Source organism: Sarcophilus harrisii, chromosome 2, assembly GCF_902635505.1.
Source record: "Sarcophilus harrisii chromosome 2, mSarHar1.11, whole genome shotgun sequence".
Classification (NCBI taxonomy): domain Eukaryota; kingdom Metazoa; phylum Chordata; class Mammalia; order Dasyuromorphia; family Dasyuridae; genus Sarcophilus; species Sarcophilus harrisii.
The window spans coordinates 141666930-141690551 of NC_045427.1; the positions used below are offsets into that span (position 1 = coordinate 141666930).

At 37.6% G+C, this 23622-nt stretch overlaps 1 protein-coding gene and 1 long non-coding RNA gene across 6 annotated transcripts in view; one reads left to right on the top strand and one right to left on the bottom strand.

Moving 5' to 3' along the window:
• Positions 1 to 23622, top strand: part of ACOXL (acyl-CoA oxidase like) — a 495343-nt gene that overhangs the window by 117917 nt on the left and 353804 nt on the right. The window lies entirely within an intron of this gene.
• On the bottom strand, positions 5550 to 16142 carry LOC116421436. 2 transcript variants are annotated; one of them, XR_004231794.1, is made up of 3 exons: positions 14838 to 16142; positions 13686 to 13827; positions 5550 to 6402 (listed from the first exon to the last, which is right to left on the bottom strand). It is a non-coding gene; the product is annotated as an uncharacterized LOC116421436 (long non-coding RNA). The 2 variants fall into 2 exon arrangements; XR_004231795.1 differs by lacking the exon at positions 5550 to 6402 and having other exon boundaries at positions 13584 to 13827.

Sequence of the window (23622 nt, forward strand, 5' to 3'; positions counted from 1 at the left end):
ATACCTTTTACCAAGATGTAATTTCCTTCCTTATATCTTTTAATGAGGTCTGCTTTTGCTTTTACTTTGTCTGAAATCAGGATCTTTATTCTGTGTGTCTCTCTCTGTTTCAAGTGTGTTTGTTATAACCAACAAATTATAGAATTCTGTTTTTTTTTTTAAGCCATTCTGTTATCTGCTTCCATTTTATGGGAGAGTTCAATAGATTTACATTCAGTTATTATTACTAACCATGTATTTCCTTCCATCAAATTTTTCCTTTTGTTTGCCCTTTTTCTTACTTTTTACTCTTTCCTGCCTTGACAGTGTTTTGCTTCTGTTTTCCATCTCCCCTGATCTTCCCTCTCTTCTATCATTCCCAGCCACTCATTTAATTAATCTCCAATCCTTCTACTTTCTTGTTGGATAAGACTGATATTATATGTTATTCCCTTTTTGAGCCAATACTGATGAGAGTTAGATTCAAGGGATACCCATCACTCATTCTCCCATCTTTCCCTCCACAATAATATTTTTGGGTACCTTTTCATGGAATAATTTAACCCATTCTACCTTTCCATTCCTTCTGCACCTAGTGTACTCCTCTTTCTCCTTCCTTAATTATTTTTATGTCATTTTATATCCATATCTATTGCCAATGTATATTCCTTCTAACTATACTATCAGTAGTACAATTTTTTAAGAATTAAAAGTATCTTCTCATGTAGGAATGTAAACAGTTCAGTTGCATTGAATCCCTTATATTTTCTTCCCACTCTTTTACATTTTTAGGCTTCTCTTGGGTCTTGGTACTGGAGATTACATTTTTGTTCAATTCTGGTCTTCTTATGAAATCTTAATATCTTTCTATTTCATTGAATTTCTATTTCCTTGAAGTATTATACTTAATTTTGCCGGGTAAGTGATTCTTGGCTATTGTCTTAGTTCCTTTGCCTTCCAAAATATCATCTTCCATGACCTTTGATACTTTAATGTTGAAGCTAATATCTATGTATTCCTAATCATGGCTTTCTGATGTAATATGTGATACACACATTTACACATACTTGTGTGTGTGTGTGTGTGTGTGTGTGTGTGTGTGTGTAGGTAGTAATATTCACAGAATTTTAGAGTTGGAAGAGATTTCAGTAACTATAGAGTCTAGCCTATACCTAACTAAGAATTCCACCTGCCACTACCTGAACATTAGTCATCTAGACTTTGCTGGAAGACAAATTCCACTACCCTTAAAGTATTCCATTTAATTCTAGGAAAGCCCTGTTTGTTGGATATAACAGGCTTGATTCTGCCACTTTACAGTTTCTATCCATTGATCCTAATTTTGTTCTCTATGGTCACATTTTGATCCTGTTCCATGTGACGGCCTTTCATATACTTGAAGACCACTAGTATGAAGACCACTTCTCTAGGCTAAACAGTCCCAGTTCTTTAATGCAACTTTCATATTCCATGAACTCTTGGGCTACTTGCCCTACTTCTTTGTGCCTTAGTTTCTTCATCTGTAAAATTAGGGAACTGACACTAGATTCTTGATCCTATGATTACTCTGCTTACCTCCTACTGGAAATTCTCTAGACTATCATTTTTTCCCTAAAATCTAGAACACAACCAGATATTCTGGATAGAGTCTGATCAGGATAGAATAAAAACTCTATTTTCCAATTTAGTTCTTCCCTTAGGTAGGAGAGATTAGGTAGGAGAGAGGAAGGCTGACCACAAGTTTACGTGGCCACAGAGACCCTTTTCTAGGCTGTTGCTTGATTATGAAACACATAGCACTAAAAAAGACATGGCCAGGGAAAGGTGATACTGGTTCAGTGTGCAAATGCATGCTATCTGCCTAGCTACACAGTATCTTATGTCTGATACTTTCGGAAAATAATTTTTTAATATCTTTTGTTTTTGTTACCTATATTTCTAGAGGTATTTTTCTCTTTTTTGTCCTTTCAGAGAATTCCTTATCAAAAATAAAGAGGAGGAAAAAACATAATCTAGCAAAATATACCAGTGGGAAAAGTTTGATATTACATGTGGCTTTCCATGGCCCTCTTTTAAAAGAAGCAAGGAAGAAGGTTTGCTTTTTAAAGACATAAAGAAAAGCAAGGTATTCTGTAAGAAAGTAGGGAGAAGAGCCAAAGAAGAAGGTTTTCTTCCCACAAAGTTATCCTACCTATTTTTTATTTATCAGACCTATTTTTGTGTCCTATAGGGCTCAGAAAGGGAATCAAGCTTATAGAAATTTTCAGAGAGATCACCATTATTTGATTGCCATTCTACATAGGAGGGTGTTAAGACAGGTATATATCCAGAGTTGAATTGAATTGAATTTTCAAAATTGTATTCTCCCCTTGCATTTGTATTTGAGTTTGGGTATAGATTACTCTCGCCATTCTGTTCCTTTTAAAGAAGAACCTGGATTATAAAAGGGTACCATAGATAATGAAGTAATATCAATACAAAAGTAGTATAGATCTGAATTCCTAGAGAAATTAAGAGAGCTGCAAGAAGAAATAGACAGCAAAACTGTATTAGTGGAGGATCTCATCTTCACTCTATCCCAGAACTAGATAAAATGAACCATAAAATAAACAAGAAAGAAGTTAAGGAGATAAATAGAATTTTAGAAAAGATGTTTTATAGACCTTTGGAGAAAACTGAATGGTGCAAAAAGGAATATACTTTTTTTTTGGTGGTACATGGAACCTACACAAAAAATTGACCATGTATTAGGACATAAAAACCTCAAAATCAAATGCAGAAAGGCAGAAATTGTAAATCCAGGCTTTTCAGATCATCATGCAATAAAAATTACATATAATAAAGGGTCAGAAAAAAGAGCAAAAATTAATTGGAAGCTAACTAATCGAATCCTAAAAAATGAGTGGGTAAAAGAACAAATCATAGAAACAATTGATAATTTCATCCAAGAGAATGACAATAATGAAACAACATACCAAAATTTATGGGATGCAGCCAAAGCAATTCTTAGGGGAAATTTTTTATCTCTAGATGCTTACTTGTATAAAATAGAGAAAGAGAAGATCAATGAATTAGGCATGCAACAAAAAAAAGCTAGAAAAAAAAATCTAGTTTCAAGCACTGATTAGCTATGTCACCTTGGGCAAATCACTTAATCCTGATTGTCCCCCAAAGTAAAAACAGTAAAAGAGAATATTCTCTTTTTATGACTCCCTACCTGTGTACTATATTGCCAGATTAATCTTCCTAATGTATTATTTTGATCAAGTCACTCTCCTACTCAAAACCCATCAATGGCTCTCCAGTGTCAATTGGATAAAGGCCAGTTTCTTTAGCTTGGTACTCAAGTTTTTGTACAATCTATTTAGCCTCTATCTCTCTCTTCAGTCTTATTTCACTCTTTCTTAAAACTTTTGCTCCAGCCAAATTGACTTATTCATTGTTCCCTCCAAATGACTTACAAATACCTGTCTTTACTTATGTAGTTTTTCTCAGTTATAATATGAGGCCTCTGTCCCTCAGTGGATTTGGTCATCCTTCTTCTTTGCTTAGACATATCTTGTTCACACTTTAAAGATTGAGCTCCAGAAATATGATATAGTGGAAGGATGGACTGGGAGATGGAAGACTTGGATTCTGGGCTCAGTTCTGCTGCTCCCTCTATAACTTAAAAAATCATTTCTTTCTGAAGGTCTATTTCTGGGTCTATAAAATGAAATCGTTGAAAGAGATGATCTCAGAGGTTATTCTTTCTGTACAAGTAGGACTAAGTGGCTTTCAAGGTCCTTTCTAACTTTGTGATTTAATGATATATTGTATGATTTTAATATTCAGATGATTTGTGGGTGTCCACTTAGATCACAATCTCTACTTTCTCTGCATTCTTTTGCCAGTGGTATGCTGGTAAATGTTTAACAGTCAACTTCTTCTCCTTCCCCTCTCAAACGTGAGTGTGACCCACTTTTAATTTTAATCTCTATCATTAACACTTTATCATTTTCTTAAGTCAGAAAATCAACAAAACAATATATTAAGCCTCTATTGGTAATGTTTGCTAAGTTATAAATGTTCACCCTGGAAATTTAACAGTTGGCTGTCAGGGAGCCAATATGAGCCAATTCCCACCTGTAACTGTTCTTATGGCACTTCTTGTCTACAAAATAATTTGCCATTCACCATATGTTACTCTGCATTGTAATAAGCCTCTTAATAGCCATAATAAATAACAAGTAATAAATGTTGATTGATTGTTTGAACAGAGACAGTTTCACGTCTCTTTGAATCCTCCAAGGCACCTAGTATAGCAGATGAACTAATAAGGGACAGAATGGTAACCTGGGAATCCTATCTCTACCCCTTACTAGCTTTACTAACTTATGAGAGATAACATATATTATGGTTTGGCTTCCAATCCTGCCTTTCACATTGACCAGTTGTGTGATTGTGCGCAAATCACTTCATCTCTCTCAATTTCCTTATGAATAAAAATTAAGATAATATCTGTAGGGACCAGGTCACACAGAATGTTTGTGAGGCTCAAATTGGGTCATGGATCAGTCAACAAGAGTCTAACTGTCTACTTATGTTTTAGGAACTATATAAGGTATTGGAGATATGAAGACAAAAGTGAAATAATTCTCACCTCTAAAGAATCTTCCATTCTATCAGGGAGATGTGTGCATGTGTGTGCGTGTGTGTGCGTGTGTGTGTATGAGAGAGAGAGAGAGAGAGAGAGAGAGAGAGAGAGAGAGAGAATGAAAATGAGTGTGTCAGAGTATGTATATAAAGAGTTTAGGGAGGAAGAACACTAGTAGATGGGAAAAAGGATGATAGGGACAAGAATTTATTAATCACCTACTGTATGCCAGCACAATTCTAAGTACTTTACAAGCATTATTCAATTTGATCCTCCCAATCACTTGGGAGGAAGATGCTTATTTTTCATATGGGGAAACTGAGGCAAACATTTGCTAAGCGAATTACCTATCTGAGGGTAGATTTGAACTCAGGTCTTCCTGATTCTAGCTCTGGTGCTCTATCCACTATGTTGTCTGACTCCTTCATTGAGTAGGAGCAATAACTACTTTGTTTTGGAGGTGATACTTGAACTAAGTCTTGAAGGAAGGAAGAGCTTCCTTGAGGTGGAGGTGAGGAGACAGCATTCTAAGCTTTGATGTAAAGATACAAGACAGGAGATATAGAGTCAGGTGTGAAGAACAATCCAAAAGCCAATATTACTAGACTTTGACGAGCGAGGATAAGATATGATGAAGATGGAAATGTGATCTGACTCCTAAAGTTATTAGGACTTTAAAAACCAAACAGTAGTTTATATTTTAATCCAGAAGCAACAGGCAATCCCTGGAATTGATTGAGTTAGATGAATGATATGGTCAGACCTGTACTTTAGGAAAAACACTTTGTTAGTTGTGGTGCAGGAGAAAAGAGCCACTTGAAGTCAGAAACCAATTAGGAAACCATTGCAATAGTCCAATGTACATAAAGCATTCTGTGCATTTTAAAGTGTTATATAAATATCTTATTTATTTTAACGGACACAAATTTTTCGAGGGATATGTATTTGTATTAAACGGACAATGTCTTCTGAGGGATAGTATTTACAACTTTGACCTGGCCAGCTGGTGAGTCACAGTAATGTAGTTTCGGGGGAAGCAATCACCTAGTTTTAATGTTATAAACACGTCAGATTGAATGCTGAAAAACATGCAAAGCACGTTCCTGTTTTTTTTTTTTTTTTTTTTTTCAGCTTTTTATAACCGCAATTAGGCATGGTGGTGTACAGATTGTCCTAGAATCATCTCAGAGATTGTTGAAGGGACTTTGCCCCTACCTTGGCAGCTCTGTGGAATACATCATCCAGGCTACCTTAGGAATATAATGCATTCTTTGTCATCCTGTGGCTACATTGTAAATGTGAGAGCTCCTTGACAGCTTTCCTCTTAGCTAACTAAAGTCAACAAAAGCAACCAGAAAGACTGAAAATCACTGCCTTACTTAATTCCACCGCTTTGTGACAGTGAGCAGTAACATTTTATAACCCACATAACAAGTGCTTTTCGCTTGTGTGTTTGTTCCATTCCAGCTTTTGCTGGGTGATGGGCACCATTAGCTTTTATAGTCACACATCACTGCACAGTCCAGACATGGGTTAATCTCCAAATAACCGTGTAGAGTTGTTTGCTTAATCCTAAGAAAAATGAGTTCTCTCTTCTTTTTACAAGGCAGTGAGGAATTAGGAAGTCCTTTATTGGAAATGTTAAAAAAAAATCAGAGATTCTCTTTGTCACCTGCTTAGTGGTGACTCATCTCTTAGGAAAGACAATGATAGTTGTGTCTGTGACTCCAGGTTGTAGGTACAATATTTCATGACTAATCTTCATTGAGGTGGGCCTTCTTTTCTTCCTAAAGATTAAGGATAAATAGAACTGTCTTTATATCATGGTGCAAGGCCATAAACCTAGTCATCAGTATTTAAGCAAAATTCATTTTAGGAGGAAAACCATCAAAAGCTTTGATCTGTCCGTGTTTCTGCCATGTGTGTGCATTCCTGTCTCCAAACGCACCTTGGGGACATACATCATTTTAGATGCACATTCATTTCTGTCCCATCAAAGCTTGTATTTATCTCATGTCAGTGGCACTAAAGCATTAACCCTAAACATTGAGAATCATGAAACGGGACCTTTGAGAGAATTTATAAAGACTGCAGAAATATGGTGAAGAAATAGACGTCACATTGTTCCTCCTGTTTAGGCTCTGTTTCTTTATGTTACTGAGGCTTTGTGCTTGATTTTGACCATGAAGAAGGCAAGCATTTGAAGCTCTCCACTTCATTTTAATGTGGAGTACATTTATTTTTTATTTAATAGCCTTTTATTTGCAGGATATATGCATGGGTAACTTTACAGCATTAACAATTGCCAAACCTCTTGTTCCAATTTTTTACTTCTTACCCCCCCACCCCCTCCCCTAGATGGCAGGATGATCAGTAGATATTAAATATATTAAAATATAAATTAGATACACAATAAGTATACATGACCAAAACGTTATTTTGCTGTACAAAAAGAATCAGACTCTGAAATATTGTACAATTAGCTTGTGAAGGAAATCAAAAATGCAGGTGTGCATAAATATAGGGATTGGGAATTCAATGTAATGGTTTTTAGTCATCTCCCAGAGTTCTTTTTCTGGGCATAGCTGGTTCAGTTCATTACTGCTCCATTGGAAATGATTTGGTTGATCTCGTTGCTGAGGATGGCCTGGTCCATCAGAACTGGTCATCATATAGTATTGTTGTTGAAGTATATAATGATCTCCTGGTCCTGCTCATTTCACTCAGCATCAGTTCATGTAAGTCTCTCCAGGCCTTTCTGAAATCATCCTGTTGGTCATTTCTTACAGAACAGTAATATTCCATAATATTCATATACCACAATTTATTCAGCCATTCTCCAACTGATGGACATCCATTCAGTTTCCAGTTTTTAGCCACTACAAAAAGGGCTGATGTGGAGTACATTTTAATCATATCCTGTTGCCGATGCATTTATGTGGAAAGCTGACTTTTCATATATTCTATAGGAAGTGTATTCTAGGCAAGGGGACTGATAATGTGCCAAGTTCTGGGGATATAGGGCCAAGAAATAAACAATTCTTTCCCTCAAATTTATATTTTACAAGAGCAGGAAGGGGAGAAAGCATGAAATATATGTACAAATTAGAAAATGTGAGGTATTTATGAAGTCATTTTGGTAATGCAGTGGATAGAACACCCGCTCTGAAGTCAGGAGGACCTGAGTTCAAATCTAGTCTCAGATGCTTGCTAGTTCTGTGACTCTGGGCAAGTCACTTAATCCTGATTAATTCGCACCTACCTCCTCCAACCCAAAGGAGTAAACACCTAGCAACTGTGAGATCAGGAAAGATAATTTTATTTTGGCCAGGAAGTCAACAAGGGTCTTCTCTGTGTCAAATTTTGGGAGGTGAGAAGGAAGCTATAAAGGCTAGAAAAGACAGTCTTTCTTCTCAAAACACTTTCAGTCTGACAGAGTGTAGAAAGCTGCTTATATACAAATAATTAAGATATAAAAAAAAAACAAAACAGGGAGATATTGAGCATTTATTTAAGTGCCATTTGTCCTAAGTGCTTTACAAATGCTTTCTCATTTGAAAATAGAAATGTGAACAAAGGATTTTGAGAATTTTGAGGAAAGAAGGACAAGTGCTAGGGAAGTCACTCATCTGGGAGCAAAGGAAAGAGCTAGTGTGGGAAGGGGGAATTAACATTTGAACTAACTTTTGATAAGTGGTAAATCTTGGTAAGATTTCATTTGACAGACCTTGGGGAAGGAAATAGAGCATTAAAGACATAGGCAGTGGTGTTAGGTGGAGGAAAGAGTGCATGAAGAGACCTTATTTGTATTTCAGTTTTAGTCTAAAAGATTGTAAACTCTGAGGATTAGGAAAATGTTGATTTTCTCCCTTCCCTCCTCCCTCCCTCCCCTCCTTCCTCCTCTCTTCCCCTTCTCCCTCCCTCCCTCTCTTCCCCTTCTCTCTCCTCCCTCCCTCCCCTCCTCCCTCCCTCCCCTCTTCCCCTTCTCCCTCCTTCCCTCCCCCTTCCCTCTTTTCCTCCCTCCTTCCCTCCCCTCCCTCCCTCCCTTTTTTCCTCCCTCCTCCCCTCCCCTCCCTCCCTCCCTCCCTCTCTTCCTCCCTCCCTCCCCTTCCCTCCCCTCTTCCCCTTCTCCCTCCTCCCTTCCTCCTCCCTCCCTCCCTTCCTCCCTCTCTTCCTCCCTCCCTCCCTCCCTCTCTTCCTCCCTTCCTCCCCTCCCCTCCCTCCCCTCCCTCCCCTCTTCCTTCCCTCCCTCTTCCCTTCTCCCTCCTCCCTTCCTCCCTCCCTTCCTCCCTCCCCCCTTCCCTTCCTCCCTTCCTCCCTTCCCTCCCTTCCTCCCTCCCTTCCTTCCTTCCTTCCTCTCTCTCTCTTTCTTGCTTTCTCTTTCTTTTTTTATTTGGCATTTGTAACATCTAAGCAATAGTGTCTTTTAAATAATGGGATATAATACAAGTTTGATAACTTGAAGTCATTTCAGCTTTTGATGTTCACCACATTTTTAGGAGGGACATTAGTAGTTTGGAGAATGACCAGAAAGGATATAATAAGGATAATAAAAGACCTCAAATTGATGCTTTATGAAAATTGCTTTTAAAGAACTGGGGATGTTTACCTTGGGGAAAAGAAGAGGAGATCTAAGGAAAGGAGGGATGATAGGAGATTTGAAAGGCCATCATAGGAAAAAAAAAAGTTTGATATTTAGAATATTGATGGTTGGTGTCAGAAAAAAAGTAACAACAAGAAAAGTTTCTAGTAATTAGAGCTGTCCAAAAGTAGAATGGAATGGCCCAGCAAAGACTGTGGGATCTCCTTCATTAGAGGTCTTCAATAAAAGACTGCATGACTCCTTATTGAGCATACTATAGATGGGTTCAGTTGGAACTATAGACTGGATTAAATGGTTAATGAGATCTTTTATAATTTAGTGATTTTGAAAAATTAGGTTTCTTTTGTCAAGGAAATCTTATTCTTTTAATTACTTAAAAAAGTCTGAAGTGTGAGAGTCGAGGGCATGTCCCTTGGGCATGTGACACATCTAATTCGGCTCAGTTTACTCTTTAATAGCGTCTCAATTCATCTTTGAACATTATCCTTCAAATATTTTTTTTGTGGTTGGTATAACTAGATACTAAGTGGTCGTGATCCTCCCCTCCTTTTCTTTTCTCTTTAAAAAACACACTGTTTCAGTTAAGCTGTATCTGAAGCTGGAGTAAAGTTCTTTGAATGTTCCAAAGATTTGGTAATTAAAAGTTGTATATTTGAAGACCTGGTTTATATCTTCATATCTTTTGGTATATTGATTTCTTTAAAATGCTCCTTGTTAATAAATGTATCAGTGTTTATCATTAAAACCTCAATGTCATAAGTGATTAGACCCAAAGTGACCAATTAATTTCCTTGTTTACATTTCTGTACAAATTCTAACCCCCCCCCCCCCCCAAATAAAATCAGTAAAATTTTACATTGACACTAGAAATGATGCAAGTAAGATACAAAATTCAAAACAGTGAAACATCATTCACTTGAATAATTGGAGGAAAAATCCTTCTGACTTGCTGACTTTATGAAGCATCACATAAGAAATTGAATGGTTTTGTTTCTGTTGAAGGCTGGATAATTTCTAAGCTAACAAATTGATGTCTAGTTGAGTTCTTTCAGGGGACTAGCTCTAGTGAGGAGATAATAATAACATTCTCCACAATTGTCATTTATAGAGTGTTTGGGGATTTAAAGTCAATTAATAAACATTTATTAAGTGCCTACTATATGTTATTGTGTTACTTTTCCTATAACTTTACCCACTGAACGTCATTTTGAGCCAGACTTTCCTAGAGATGACAAAGCCAGGAAATGTTAGAGGTAGCATTTGAACCCACTCTTCCTGACTCTAAACCCAGCATGCCATGCTGTGTAGTATGATATGTAATTAGTGGATCAATTTTTTTTTTGGGGTAAATATGTGTTTCTAAAGCACTTGAAAACAATTTATTCACTTTCCATCCTATTTACACTGTTAATTTGCTTAGCAACCCCTTTTTATTCATAGATAGTGAAAAGGCAACCGTCAACCCAACCTCTCTTCCAGTTATCACACATTCCAAATGAGCAGGGTTGGAATTAATGAGGTCTTACTGTAACTCCCTCTCACTTTCAGCTTGCTGACAGAAAATGGGAAATAACCTAAGAATCAAGTGTGGTTTTATAAGCACTTCCTCCACCCGTTTTCTTCACTTAAAGCAGACTCCCTTATTATATTGTTCCCTTTGTAAAAGAGGGGGAAAAACCTGCAAAAACAAACACTGAATTATTGAGGAAGTTTGTTATTGTTTTGTTGTATAACTAGCTTATTAAAGTTGTAGGGGGGAGGGGAGATCATCAGTGGTGGATAATCTCTGGGGAGAAGTCCAAGGAATTACCACGTGATTTTTCTTGACCCTTTCAGAAAGAGATTGAAGAAAGTTATTGTAATAATGATTGTAGCAGATCATCTAGCCCATCTATATGCAGGCAGATTAGATGGATATTTGTAAGATATGATCCATGTTTACTAAGATGTGATCCATGTTTACATTATCCAAAAGGCCTCTTGCCTCCATATTACTGCCTCTCTTCTAGACTGATAGCCACTTGAAAAATATATCATATTCCATTCCTAGAGGTTAAAATACCTAATTAAATCCTAGAAATGACTGTGAAAACTCTAATTATCTTTTTATCCATTATACCTTCTGTGAAATTAATTTATTAGATTAGAAAGGTATCATCTACTAAAGTTCTGAGGTAATAGGATACCAGACAGTTAAGTTTTGATGATGTCTGGTGGAGAACCAGAACTCTGGACAGTGGGAAGAAATGAGAGAAAAGCAGAGCTGAGGAAAAGTTATCCTTAAAGTGCCATATGGGATAGTATATCATATTATGTTTCTACTTAAAGAACACTGGCTATAAAGTCAGAAAACCTGGGTAGAAATCTCCTTTCTGAATACTTATAGTAAGTCTTGTGTGACTTTGCCACTCCCTTGACCTTTGGTTCTTGATCGTCTTAAATCTAGGGCTTTCCTTGTATTGATTACCTCCTGTTTTGTTTATATGCAATTCTTATTAATCTGTTGTGTTCTGTGTGTTCTAGAAAAGAATTTCTGGCCAAAGAAGAACTAGAGAACATTATGAAATGCAAAGTAATTTTGATTATATTAAATTAAAAAGTTTTTGTACAAATAAAAGCAATGCAGCCAAGATTAGAAGGACAGCTGAAAACAGGGAAAAAAAATTTACATCCAATGTTTCTGATAAGTCTCATTTCTAAAACATATAAAGAATTGACTCAAGTTTATAAGAAGCCATTTCCCAATGACTAAATGGTCAAAGGATATGAACAGACCATATTAAAATCATTTCTAGTCATGGAAAAATGTTCCAAATCACTATTGATTAGAGAAATGCAAATTAGGACAACTCTGAGGTACTACTTCATACCTTTCAGATTGGCTAGGATGACAGGAAAAGATAATGATAAATATTGGAGGGGATGTGGGAAAACTGGGATACTAATAAGTTGTTGGTGGAGCTATGAACTGATCTAAACATTCTGGAAAACAATTTGGAACTATGCCCAAAGGGCTAACAAACTGTGCCTATCCTTTAATCCAGCAGTGTCTCTACTGAGTCTGTATCTGAAAGAGATCTTAAAGGAGGGAAAAGGACCAAGATGTGCAAAAATGTTTGTAGTAGCCCTTTTTGTAGTGACAAGAAACTAAAAATGGAATGGATGTTCATCAGTTGGGGAATAGTTGAATAAGTTATAGTATATGAATATAATGGAATATTTTTATTCTATGAGAAATGATAAGCAGGCTGATTTCAAAAAAGATTGGAAAGACTTACATGACCTGATGCTAAACAAAGTGAGTAGAACCAAGAGAACATTGTACACAGCAACAAGATTACATGATGATCAACTGTGATGGACTTGGTTCTCTTCAACAATGAGGTGATTAAAAGCAATTCCAATAGACTTCTGATGGAAAGAGCCATCTACATCCAGAGAAAGGACTATGGAAACTGAATGTGGATCACAGCAAAGTATTTTTGTCCTTTTTTAGTGGTTGTTTGCTGGCTTTTTTCTTTTTCATCATTTTTCATCTTTTGGTCTGATTTTTTTTTTTGCACAGCATGATAAATGTGGAAATATGTTTAGAAGAATCCCACATATTTAACCAAAAAAGAAAAAGACTTAATTATCTGAGTTTTCAATTATGCAAAGTAGCATAGGAAAAAACACCCATGAAAAAAGTGACCGTTTCCCTTTTTCTTTGTAGCTCTTTAGTATTATAATAGTGTGTTTATGTGCATTAGGTTCTTAATAAATATAAGGATTTGAAAAAAAAAGTGTTTTCTATTAAACTATGAGCTTTTCAGGGACTATCTTTTACCTTTGTTTTCTAACTTAAGTGGTGCCTGGCATATAGTATGCACCTAATATTTATTGACCAAATGACGTATAAAATAAAAGTTTGGGATAGCTGACTTCTGAGGGGCTATGATGTAATTAATAATAATATGATTATTATAATACAAGGCATATAGGGGGAAGAGGAAACAAAGTCATCTCATTGGCTTTACTATATCTGCTCAGGTCAGCCCTGAGAATCTTCTCTAATCTCTACCCACCAAAATGGTCAGGACTGTTGATATTTTCAAGAATATATTTCTCTCTCTCCTTCCCACGCTCTTTTTGTCTTATCGGACTTTCCAAAAGCAAATATGCTCACTTAGAAAGGTGGGTCCTGCCTCCACAGTGTTTGTGGGCACCTCTCATACCATTCATTGCCTAGAAGCCATAATTCTATGGAGCACCTTCAAATACAAACTAAGTAGCTGTTTATTAATGTGTCATGAAATTACCCTGATGACTTAGAGATCGAGGTAGGAGCCTCCTTTTAATTGAAATCTGTATTTTTTTAAAGAGTCATTATTTTTAAGATCCATGAAGTCTGTGTTGTGATTTATAGGAAGTATCCAACTACAGCTGGTGCACTTCTGGATGTTTTATGGCAGATTATTCTCAGATTACCTTTTAATGCAGAAAGGTTTGCCTGTTGTCTAAGCTTTCTGTGTCATAGAGAAACCGTTCAGACTTGATATGAAACAGCTGGTGGAATCAGCTGTAAGCAGAAGTTGTATTTTAAGGCAGGCTGTAACAGAAGTTTTCATAGCTGGGATGGGGGCAAGGAGTGAGGCAAAAGTTAAATCTCCCCTCACTATTTAGAAGTGATTTAATTTAGTCATTAACAAATTATGCAAATTAGAAGAAGGACCCTGAATGTGGTGTTTGTTGTGGAACATTGGGGGCCCACAGCTGTGCAAAAGGAGGTGGGGAGATGGGACCTACTCAGGATGGCTCTGGCTCAGAGAATGGCTGCACAAAGCTCTTAGTGACCCCCGAGGCACTAAGGTTCACCTCAGGCCCTGAGAGGTCAGAGGCGACTCCCGGGCCCTGCCTCTTTCTCTATCCTCAGGGTCCCTTGCTGAGGCTGACAACAAGAGAGCCAATTGTCAGGGTGGTTTCCTTGCTCTTTGTCTGGGGCCCACTCTTTGTATGAAGAGTTCTGTGTGCTTGTGTGTGTGTGTGTGTGTGTGTGTGTGTGTGTGTGAGAGAGAGAGAGAGAGAGAGGAAAGGAGGGAGGGAGATAGAATCAAAGACATAGAGACAGAAGAGGAGACAGAGAAGGGAGAGAGAGGAAAAGAGGAAGAAGAGGGAGAAACAGAATGAGATACACACACACACACACACACACACAGAAACCTGGAGGACCGAGAGAAAACAAAAACAGAGAGAAAGAGAGGAGAAGAGACATAGAGAATATAGAGAGCAAGATTAAGAAAGATAGAAGGATTGAGAGAGAGGATTCCCCTTTTTACTTCAGACAGAGAGACAGAAGGAGAGGGACACAGAGAATGAGAGAGTTATTGGAGTAAAAAGATAGAGATTGAGGAAAAAGATGAAAAAGAAGAGGGAGGAAAAGAAAGATTTAAAAATTTTTGAGAACACTTAAAAAAAACTTTATGCAGTCAAGGGGCCTAAGGGAGGGAGAAAAGTGCCAATTCATTGTGCTTAAATGGAGTGAACGACTGCAGGTCTTTGAGGTTAAGAAGGCCATTCAGTGCCACAGTTCTAAAATCGGACTCTTTATACTTAGCCAACTTGTTTCAGTCTGGTACTTACTTGCCTCTAAGAGGATTCTTCCCCCCCTTTTCTTTGTGATCTATTGGGTATTTTGTAGAGGAGCAGTTTAAAAGTGCCCCCTTCTGAAGCCTTCATCTGTTAATCTGTGGGCCAGTCTCTCCACCGCAGGGTTCTGAGATAACTGTCCTGTGAGGATCACAAAGGCTCTGCAGTATGGAGTTCTGACACCTACTTATTACATGAGCTAGGGGAGTAGGCTCATTAGATCCAGTGCATTGTGAAGGGCAATTTAAGCCACATTTCCACCAGGGCTGTTTGGTCTGACTGCAAATGTGCCAGCTATAAAAAGAGCCACATTAAAGGAGTTAGCAGCTGAAATGTTCAAGCCTCCCTTGGTCATTCTGCCTCTGATTCATAAACTGGTCTCTGCTTGCCCTGGGGCCATGGCAGCCATCCTGGAAAGGGTTAAATAGCAAACCCTTAAGGAGGCTGTTTTAATAGATGCCAGCTTTAGAAAGGTAATTGTTATGGCCTTGGGGCAACAGACACACATCATGATGGTATATTTCTTCCTTCCCACTTTCTTACCAAGCTGTTTTTTTTTTCCTTTTTTGGGGAGAGGGGGGAGGAGTGTCCTTTTTCAGTGGTGATCAAATTTACTAGATTTCAGCACAAGCAAAAACCTAATAAAAACGTTAAATAAAAGTCCACTTTTAAGAACTCCTCTCCCATCCATGTTTTAACAAGTGCAGCTGCCCAGTTGATAATATTTCCTTTTTTTCTTTGTTTTTCTCTTTTCTCTTGCTAGTTTCTTTTTTTTTTTCTCCTAGGAAAAGCTGATATTTCAACGGTGGAAAAACCACCAATTAAATAGCACTCAAAGCTTATCATAATATTCATTTGGAAAAATTACCTTGTAATTAGCCCAACAGTGATCCAGAACTTATTAGCACCAGGACATGTAAAGTTAGACAGGGCACAGAACTTTGCAACTGCTTCTGCCTGTGGCTTACTCAGCTGCAGCCTCTGGCATCTGCTTTATTTCTCTCACAAAGCCATCTCCAGTTCTATCTCCTAGGTTTAAGTTTTTAATGGCTTTGGGGCATTTTCTTGTTATGTTTGGTTTAGTCTGAAAGACATAAGCTCAAGCACTCACGGTCTGGGCTTATCTCTGCAGGTGAGTAGATTGCATGCTTCGCATGTCAAGGGGAAATCAGTTTGATTTTTACATTCTGTGCCTATGTGTAGATGACTCCTTTTGTAGAGCCAGACCTTCTTCCTGATGACAGACTCCTTTATTTCACTGCTGTTGAATTAATGGCTGAGCATTCTGAAGTCATGTGTTAATGCATCATGCTTCAGAGATTCTCTTTGAAGATTTTTATTCAGATCTGTGATCTTATCAATGTAGGGAACTCCCAGCGTGGCTCAGCCATTGGTCTGTAACTGATAATATCAGAGCAGGGTTATTAACGAGGGAGTCAACTCTCAATTCCCAAGGGACCTGGGAATAGATTTCAGTGGGTCCACAAATGTGGATGGGGGAAAAACTGCATCTTAATTTCAGTATAATTAATTTCCTTTGTAATCCTACGTATTTTATACATTTAAAAATATCGTTCAGAAAATGGGTCCATGACATGGAAAAGATTAAGAAGCCATCTATTAGAAAGTTACCTGGGACACTTTTAGGTTTAATGATTTGCCCCTGGTCATACAACTAGTCTGTATCAGAAGCATGGGTTGAAGGCAGGTCTTCCTAACTCCAAGGCTAACCCTCTATCCATTATTACCCACACAGTCTCATACAGAGACTCATTCATGAGTTTCATAAAATTTACAAGAAGCTATTGTACTGTGAGGAAATCTATGACAGTCTTAACCGCTCTATTTTATATCTTTCAATCTCAACATTGGAAAATTCTATTCATTGGTCATTGTGTTATGATATTGGACACAAATGGTGATTAATAATATGTCAACAAGACTGTTTCCATGTGATTTTTAATGGCAGGCCCTGATTTAAAGATATTTGACTCAGAGGGGTCCAGTTTCTAAGAATTCATCTCCCCTTCCTGCCACCATAAGAGCTACTAATCTGAGATCACAATTCAAATTAATTTTCCTACAGAAATGATGTTTCTTAATAAATGATGATTGGGGTGCTCTAATGATTCTGCAAGAGAATGTCAATTCAGTTTGAGTAAACAGGCAAGGGGTGGGCAGGATTTTGATAAGATGCATGAGCAGTGGCCAAAAAAATTAAAATGGGATGCAACTGAAAGCATTCAGCTAGCCCTGAACACCAAAGAACTCCAAGAGAATTGAATCACTACTACATGGTGTTACTCCAGAGGTCTAATATGGTCAGATTTTGCCCTAGAGGCAGCTGAGGGCACAGTGGATAAAGTGCTAGGTCTGGAGTCAAGACCTAATCTAAAATCAAGTTCAAATTTGATCTCAGATACTAGCTGTGTGATCCTGGGAAGTCACTTGATCTTTATTTCCCTCAATTTTCTCAACTATAAAATGGGGATAATAATAGCACCTACTCCACAGGATGTTTTTAAAAACCAAATGAGATAACTCATGAAGTGGTTTGCAAACCATAAAAATATATGTCAGCTGTTGCTGTGTTTGCAATTTTTATTATAGAATGCAGGGTCTCTAGAAAGAATCTAGAGATTCCTAGGGCATCCCAGAAAATCTGAACTGAAGGTGCTTGATTGACTAATGGTGATGTTCTGTGAGTGATTATTTATTCCCATTGCCTCTAGGCTATAATACAACATGACTTGGCATTTAAAGCCCTCAACAATATGATTCTAACTTACTTTTCCATATTGGTTTCAAATGACCCCCTTTCATGTTCTTTGTGTTCCAGCCAAAGAAGAGAAGTAGCTGTTCTCTGGATTCTACATTTCTTTTCACAAATTCCCAGATTCTACTCTCTCCTCATCTCTACTTTTCAGTATTCATACTTTATTCAAGGCTCAGCTCAGGTGCTCCTTCTTCCTTGAAGAAGTGGTTTCAGTTCTTGTTTTCTTTTCTTCCAGATTACTTTATATTATGCTAATTTGTGCCTTTGCTGTATCCCTCCACTAGAATGGAAAACCTTTTGAGGTTGATAAGAGTATCAGCCTAGTATGGTACCTGGAACATAACAAACATTCAATAAAATGCCTGTTGAATTTAATTGAATTGGGAAGACTTTTGCTTACTAAATTATACTAATTTATAGTTTTATAATTTATTATGCTAATTTGTGTCTGTCTGTCTATCTATCTAAACACTCACTTTATCATTAAGTTCTAGTAGAATTTGAATTTAGCAACACCTAGACTGATGATTTTGCCTAGCCCTCCCTCACTTAAATCTAACTTACTTGCTTTCATGACATCACTCCCCTGATATCTTGGTCCTCTGAGAATGAAGCACAAACAACAATTAGCTCAAGAATACCTTTGCTTGACCAGATGATCTTGCTTTACTATGCAAGTGTTCTAAATCTTAAATGTATCCTTTTGGCAGTTTGGTAAAGCTCTGGACTCCTCAGAATGATGTTAAATGCAGAAAATAAAATGTATAAAGTTATAAAGGATAATATTATATTGAAATTCTTATCAAAAATACTTTAAAAATACTTGTTTGTGGACTCCAGTTTAAGAAGCCCTGCCTTACAGCAAGGAGATGGGTCTAGTTTCCAAATGAATTGGTCCAATGGTTGGATCCAGATGGAATGAATGACATTGGCTCTGTTTTATAAACTCTGGCAGTGCCTTGGAGAGTATCCTTGAAAATCTGTTATCAATTTCCTGTAGTCAGACAGTTCTAATACCTCATATGCTTTGAATACCAGTTCTTAGCAGTATGAACATATTCTGTCCTAAAAGCATTCATATTCCACCCTTAAAATGACCAATGAAGTTTTCACTGTGAAGATGCTACTCTTCCTATTCACAGAACAGTTTCCAATATCATCTGGATGATTGTTGCCTAAGGAAGGGTATTCTTTGAGAAGGATGCAAGCCAAGAACCTCTGGATGATATTTTTTCAGCAGTTTCCATTATTGAAGACATTTCCAGTATGGCTTCTGTTTCCACACGGTGTGGATTGATTGGAGACGAATAATAGAAGAGACAGTAGGGAAGACAAGGTTAAAGAGAAAGTAAGAGAGCCATGTGTAGTTTGAAGAAACTTTGATTGGACAAAACTCTTTTGGTTTTTGTTTGTGAACACTGAGGAACCCATTTCTCTCCCTATCCTTTCCTCTGGCTGTCTTCTCTAACATTTTCTCCAATGAAATTTCCACCATATGAGTCTTTGCCCTTTTGTCCTGGAAAGGCTCAAACTGGGGAAGAGTTGCAGTGGCCAAGATGATGGAAAGAGAAACAGGCCTGCGGTTGAACACAGGAAAAGCATAGAAACTTTCTACAGCATACTTTGAGTTCTGTGTTGCCATTTTGCCATGATGTAACCTCTATAAAATTTAAGGATCTTTATTCCAACTCCCACTCCTCCTGACAAATCAGGTCTCTGCAGCTTGGCTATGATTTCTTCAGGGTTCTAGGGGTCTGTCCTTTAAGAGTCAGAGGGTAATTCTCTAATGCTATTGGCTTGAGCCTCCACCAGTGTGTTCCCCCCACAAGATTATTGATGGAAAATCAATTAAATCATGCAATCTCAATAGGTTTTACAAAGAGATTTTAAGATGATAGACTAAGAACAGTTGATACAAAATATCCCCCTAAAAGTCTATGACATACTTTCCAACAAATACATACAGATCCCAGGGGAAAGTGGGATCAAGCTTAGAGGACATATGTAAAATAGAGGTTACTCAGAGATCCAAGAAACTTTTTTCTCCCATTTGTGGGGTGCTCAAAAAGTTCCCCCTTTGGGCATGATACAGCTTCTTTTCTGGATTCCTTTGTGGAGCTATAAATCAGTGTTTAGTCTATCCTTGGCTCCTAAAGCAGAGATTACCATCATCTGATCTAGGTAGAACACTGATAAGCAGAGGGGAAGTCCAAAAATCTAGCCAACTTTGAAGCTAAGGTTTCTCCTACTCCTCCTCATCCAGATATTTCCTTCTCAGAAATGTAATGAAAAACAATATTTGACTCCTTTCTCAATTTCTGTGATTATTTTATAGATGACTCGAAGCCCAGTGAAATTTTCTTAAGCTATCTGTGCATGACTCTCATTGCAATATCTCTCCCTTCCTAGCTCAAAGCTTGGACTGAAGCCTATGATTGATTGATCTATTGATGTTTTCACCTAGTTAATGTATACTTTATATGTTTATACCTACTAAAGGTATAAAGACTGGCATGGGAATGATTTTGATCTCATCTTAATTAGCATCTGAATTATTTTTTCTTTTGTGCTGAGAGGTTTATGAAGCCACATAACTGATTTTATTTCTTTGTGAAAAAATTTTACAGAAGGTATCTCTGCCAGCTATTGACAACTATAACATACCTAATTTGCACCCTTATATGAGCACCTTTACTATAGTACTAACCTAAGACATCTTGCCATTGATCCTCTGGATGTGAATTAATTCTACGGCTTTGTTTCAAGTTATATAAATAATAGAGGTCACCAGCTAACAGGTGATGTTGATTTCCATGACAATTTTTTGGTTTTAGGGTGAGCAGCAGGATTGAATGGCATTCTGTCTCAGAGCCTCACTGTTTCTTGTCCTTGTTATATTCCACATCCTTCCATATTCTGGAGCCTTGGCCACCTGGATCCAGCAGGCTTCTTTCTTGAAAGATCCCTCTCTCACTGCAGCCTTATCAAATTAGAAGGTCCCTTTACCCCTGAAGTTCCTTGTTCTGATCACATCTTTTCTTCTTGGTACCTCCATTTTAAAGAAGGTCCCTCAAGCCAGCCATTTTCACTTCTTCATTCTTCTCTGGGATCCCTCCCAACATTCCAAACTTCTTTGTTCACTATGCTTGTACATGGTGGGGGTGCCTCCCTAATCCTAAAAATGCTTATCCTTCTATCTCCATTTTTTTTTTTTTCCTTATGGATAAAAAGAAACACACTGTGTTGCAACTTGGTCTTTTAAAGTGTTCTTAAATTCTGGTCTTTCTAAATGCTTTTAGGTTTGACTTGTCAGTGGTGAGCCCCAAATTGATGTTACATTCTACACACTGAATGGATATTTTTACAATTGAAGGTGCTCCCAAATATCTTAGAGCCTATATTTCCTTTGCCTCTTGGCCCTGTTGACTAGAATTTCTGACAGTATTGTGCATAAATTAATGAACAGTATCATTAACAGTATTAGGAATTGTATCTTTGCTTAACATCTATAACATGCAAGCCGGTAATCACATTGTAGGCAAGGTCATTGCCTATAATAATCTGGGGAGGGAAAGAAGAGAAACTTGTAATCATACCACCTCTCATTTTGAATTCTAAATGCCAAATTTGCATCACTCAAGAGATGCCACTGGAGAACATCACTGTGAATGTAAATACAAAGTAATCCCAAGTTTATCTAAGAAGACTGCAGGTTTTCAGCAGTAAGAGGGTTGTTTCAGTGCTTCAATGTATCCTTATCAGGCAATTGATGCTGTTTATAAATTGAAATCTTTGAATCAATGACTAATGGAACTAGTGGGAAATAGGCTTTCAGTGACTGTACATGGTTTATAAATGTCTTTGTCTTTGGTGAAGCAGGAATTTTCAAAACAATCTCATTTTGGCATGCATTTAGGACTCACAGATTGTAAAGGGTACACTGCAACTTTCTTCAGGGCTTTAGAGTCGACTGTAAGAGGAGAGAGATGTACAGAAGGGAAAATCAAACAGGGGTGTCTACAATCCTGTGAGTCTGTCTAAGAACTGTCAGGACATTTGCATGAGTTGCCATGGATCATGGGTACCATATTGCTTGCCTTTTTAATGGATGGGGGAAGGGCTAGAGAGAGAGAAAATTTGGAACTCAAAATTAAAAAGAGAATGTTTAAAAGAAAATGTTTACTCTATAAAAGGGGGGAAAAGTATCCATGTTTGTGTTAGGTATTATGGGAGAAACTAGCCTCAAGGTGTGAGGAAGGGAAATTTATTGTGTGGATTGTTGATAGGAAATTTAACACTGAGATTCAGTAGAGTGAGTCACTTCAATTCAACAAACATGTCCTGAGCATCTATAATGTGCCAAGCACTGTGCTGGTTGCTGGAGATACAAAAGCAAAAACAAACAATCCTCATTCAAAGGAGATTATATTCCTCTGTGAGGGAGGGGAAAAACATATATGAAATATACAATAAATATTAAGTATATACAGATTTTATTATATTATATTATATATGCAGATACATGTATATATATACATACATATGTGTGTGTGTATATAGGCATTTATATATAACATAAAGAGAGAGAACAAGAGAGAGTGTGAAGAGAGAGTGAGACAGAGAGAGAGAGAGAGAAAGGGGAGGAGGGACAGAAGAGATAAAGAGAGGGAGAGGGAGGGAAGGGAGAGGGAGAGAGAGATGGAGAGGGGGAGAAGGGTAGAGAGAGGAAGAGGGGGAGAGAGTGTATGTGAGAGAGTTGTGTGAGAGTGAGAGAGTACAAGTGCTTCTTTATATGTAATAATAATCAGATGGGGAAAGAACACTATTTACTTCTTGGTAGGGAGAGTTGATCAGAGTAAAAGGAGCACTTGAGCCTGGAAGAAGAGGATTTCCAAGATACATTGATGAGGAGAGGGAGCAATCTAGGCATGAGATACTGCCTATTCCAAGTTACAGAGGCAAGAGATAGATTGTTATGTGGGGAGAATAGCAAATGGGCCATTTTTCTTTTGTGGAACTTAGGACATGTGTAACAACTAGATGGCATAGTGGATAGAGTGCCTCTCATGGAGTCAGGAGAATTTGAGTTCAAATCTATCCTCAGAGATTTTCTAGCTGTGTGATCCTGGGAAGGTCACTTAACCCTCTTTGCCTGAGTTTCCTAATCTGTCAAATGAGTTGGAGAAAGGAAATGGCAAATTGCTCCAGTATCTATGCCAAGAAAATTCCAAAAGGGGTCACAAAGAATTGGATAGGACTGAAAATGTCAAAACAACAATAAAAAGGGCATGTTTATGTTGATGGGAGGATGATTTGAACTAAATCTAGAAAAATAGATTAGAACTAGATTATGAAAAGCTTTAACTGAAAACAAAATTCATATTTTATTTGGAGGAAACAGGGAAGCACTGAAGCATCTCAAGTTAGAGAATACTGTAGTAGAATCTCTCCTTTAGAGTTGAGTATCAGTCTGAAAAGGTGCAACTGGAGGCAGGAAGACAAGTCAGTCAGTCAACAATAATTTATTAATCATTATACTCCTGACACTGTTCTAAACACTGAAGATACAAACAAAGGTAAAACATAGTCTTTATTTTAAATAATAGCTCATATTCTGAAGGGGGAGATTATAACTAAAATCCCCATTAGAATGTGAGCTCCTTGAGGTAGGAACTTTTTGCCTTTTGTATTCCTTGGCCTTAGCACAATGCCTGGTACATAGTAGGTACTGGATGTCTATTGACTAACTGGCTGCATTTTGTGACTTTTTGGAGGTTTTTCTTGACAAAGATACATGAGTGGTTTGTCATTTCCTTCTCCAGATCTTTTACAGATAGGGAAACAGAGGCAAACAAGATTAGGTGACTTGCCCAGGGTCACACAGCTTATACTTGGTCTGAGGTAAGATTTGAACTCTTTGAGACTCCAGGCTCAATGCTCTATACAATATAGCACCACCTAGCAGTCCTGCTGCATAGAGCAGACATATTGTTATCAGAAAGG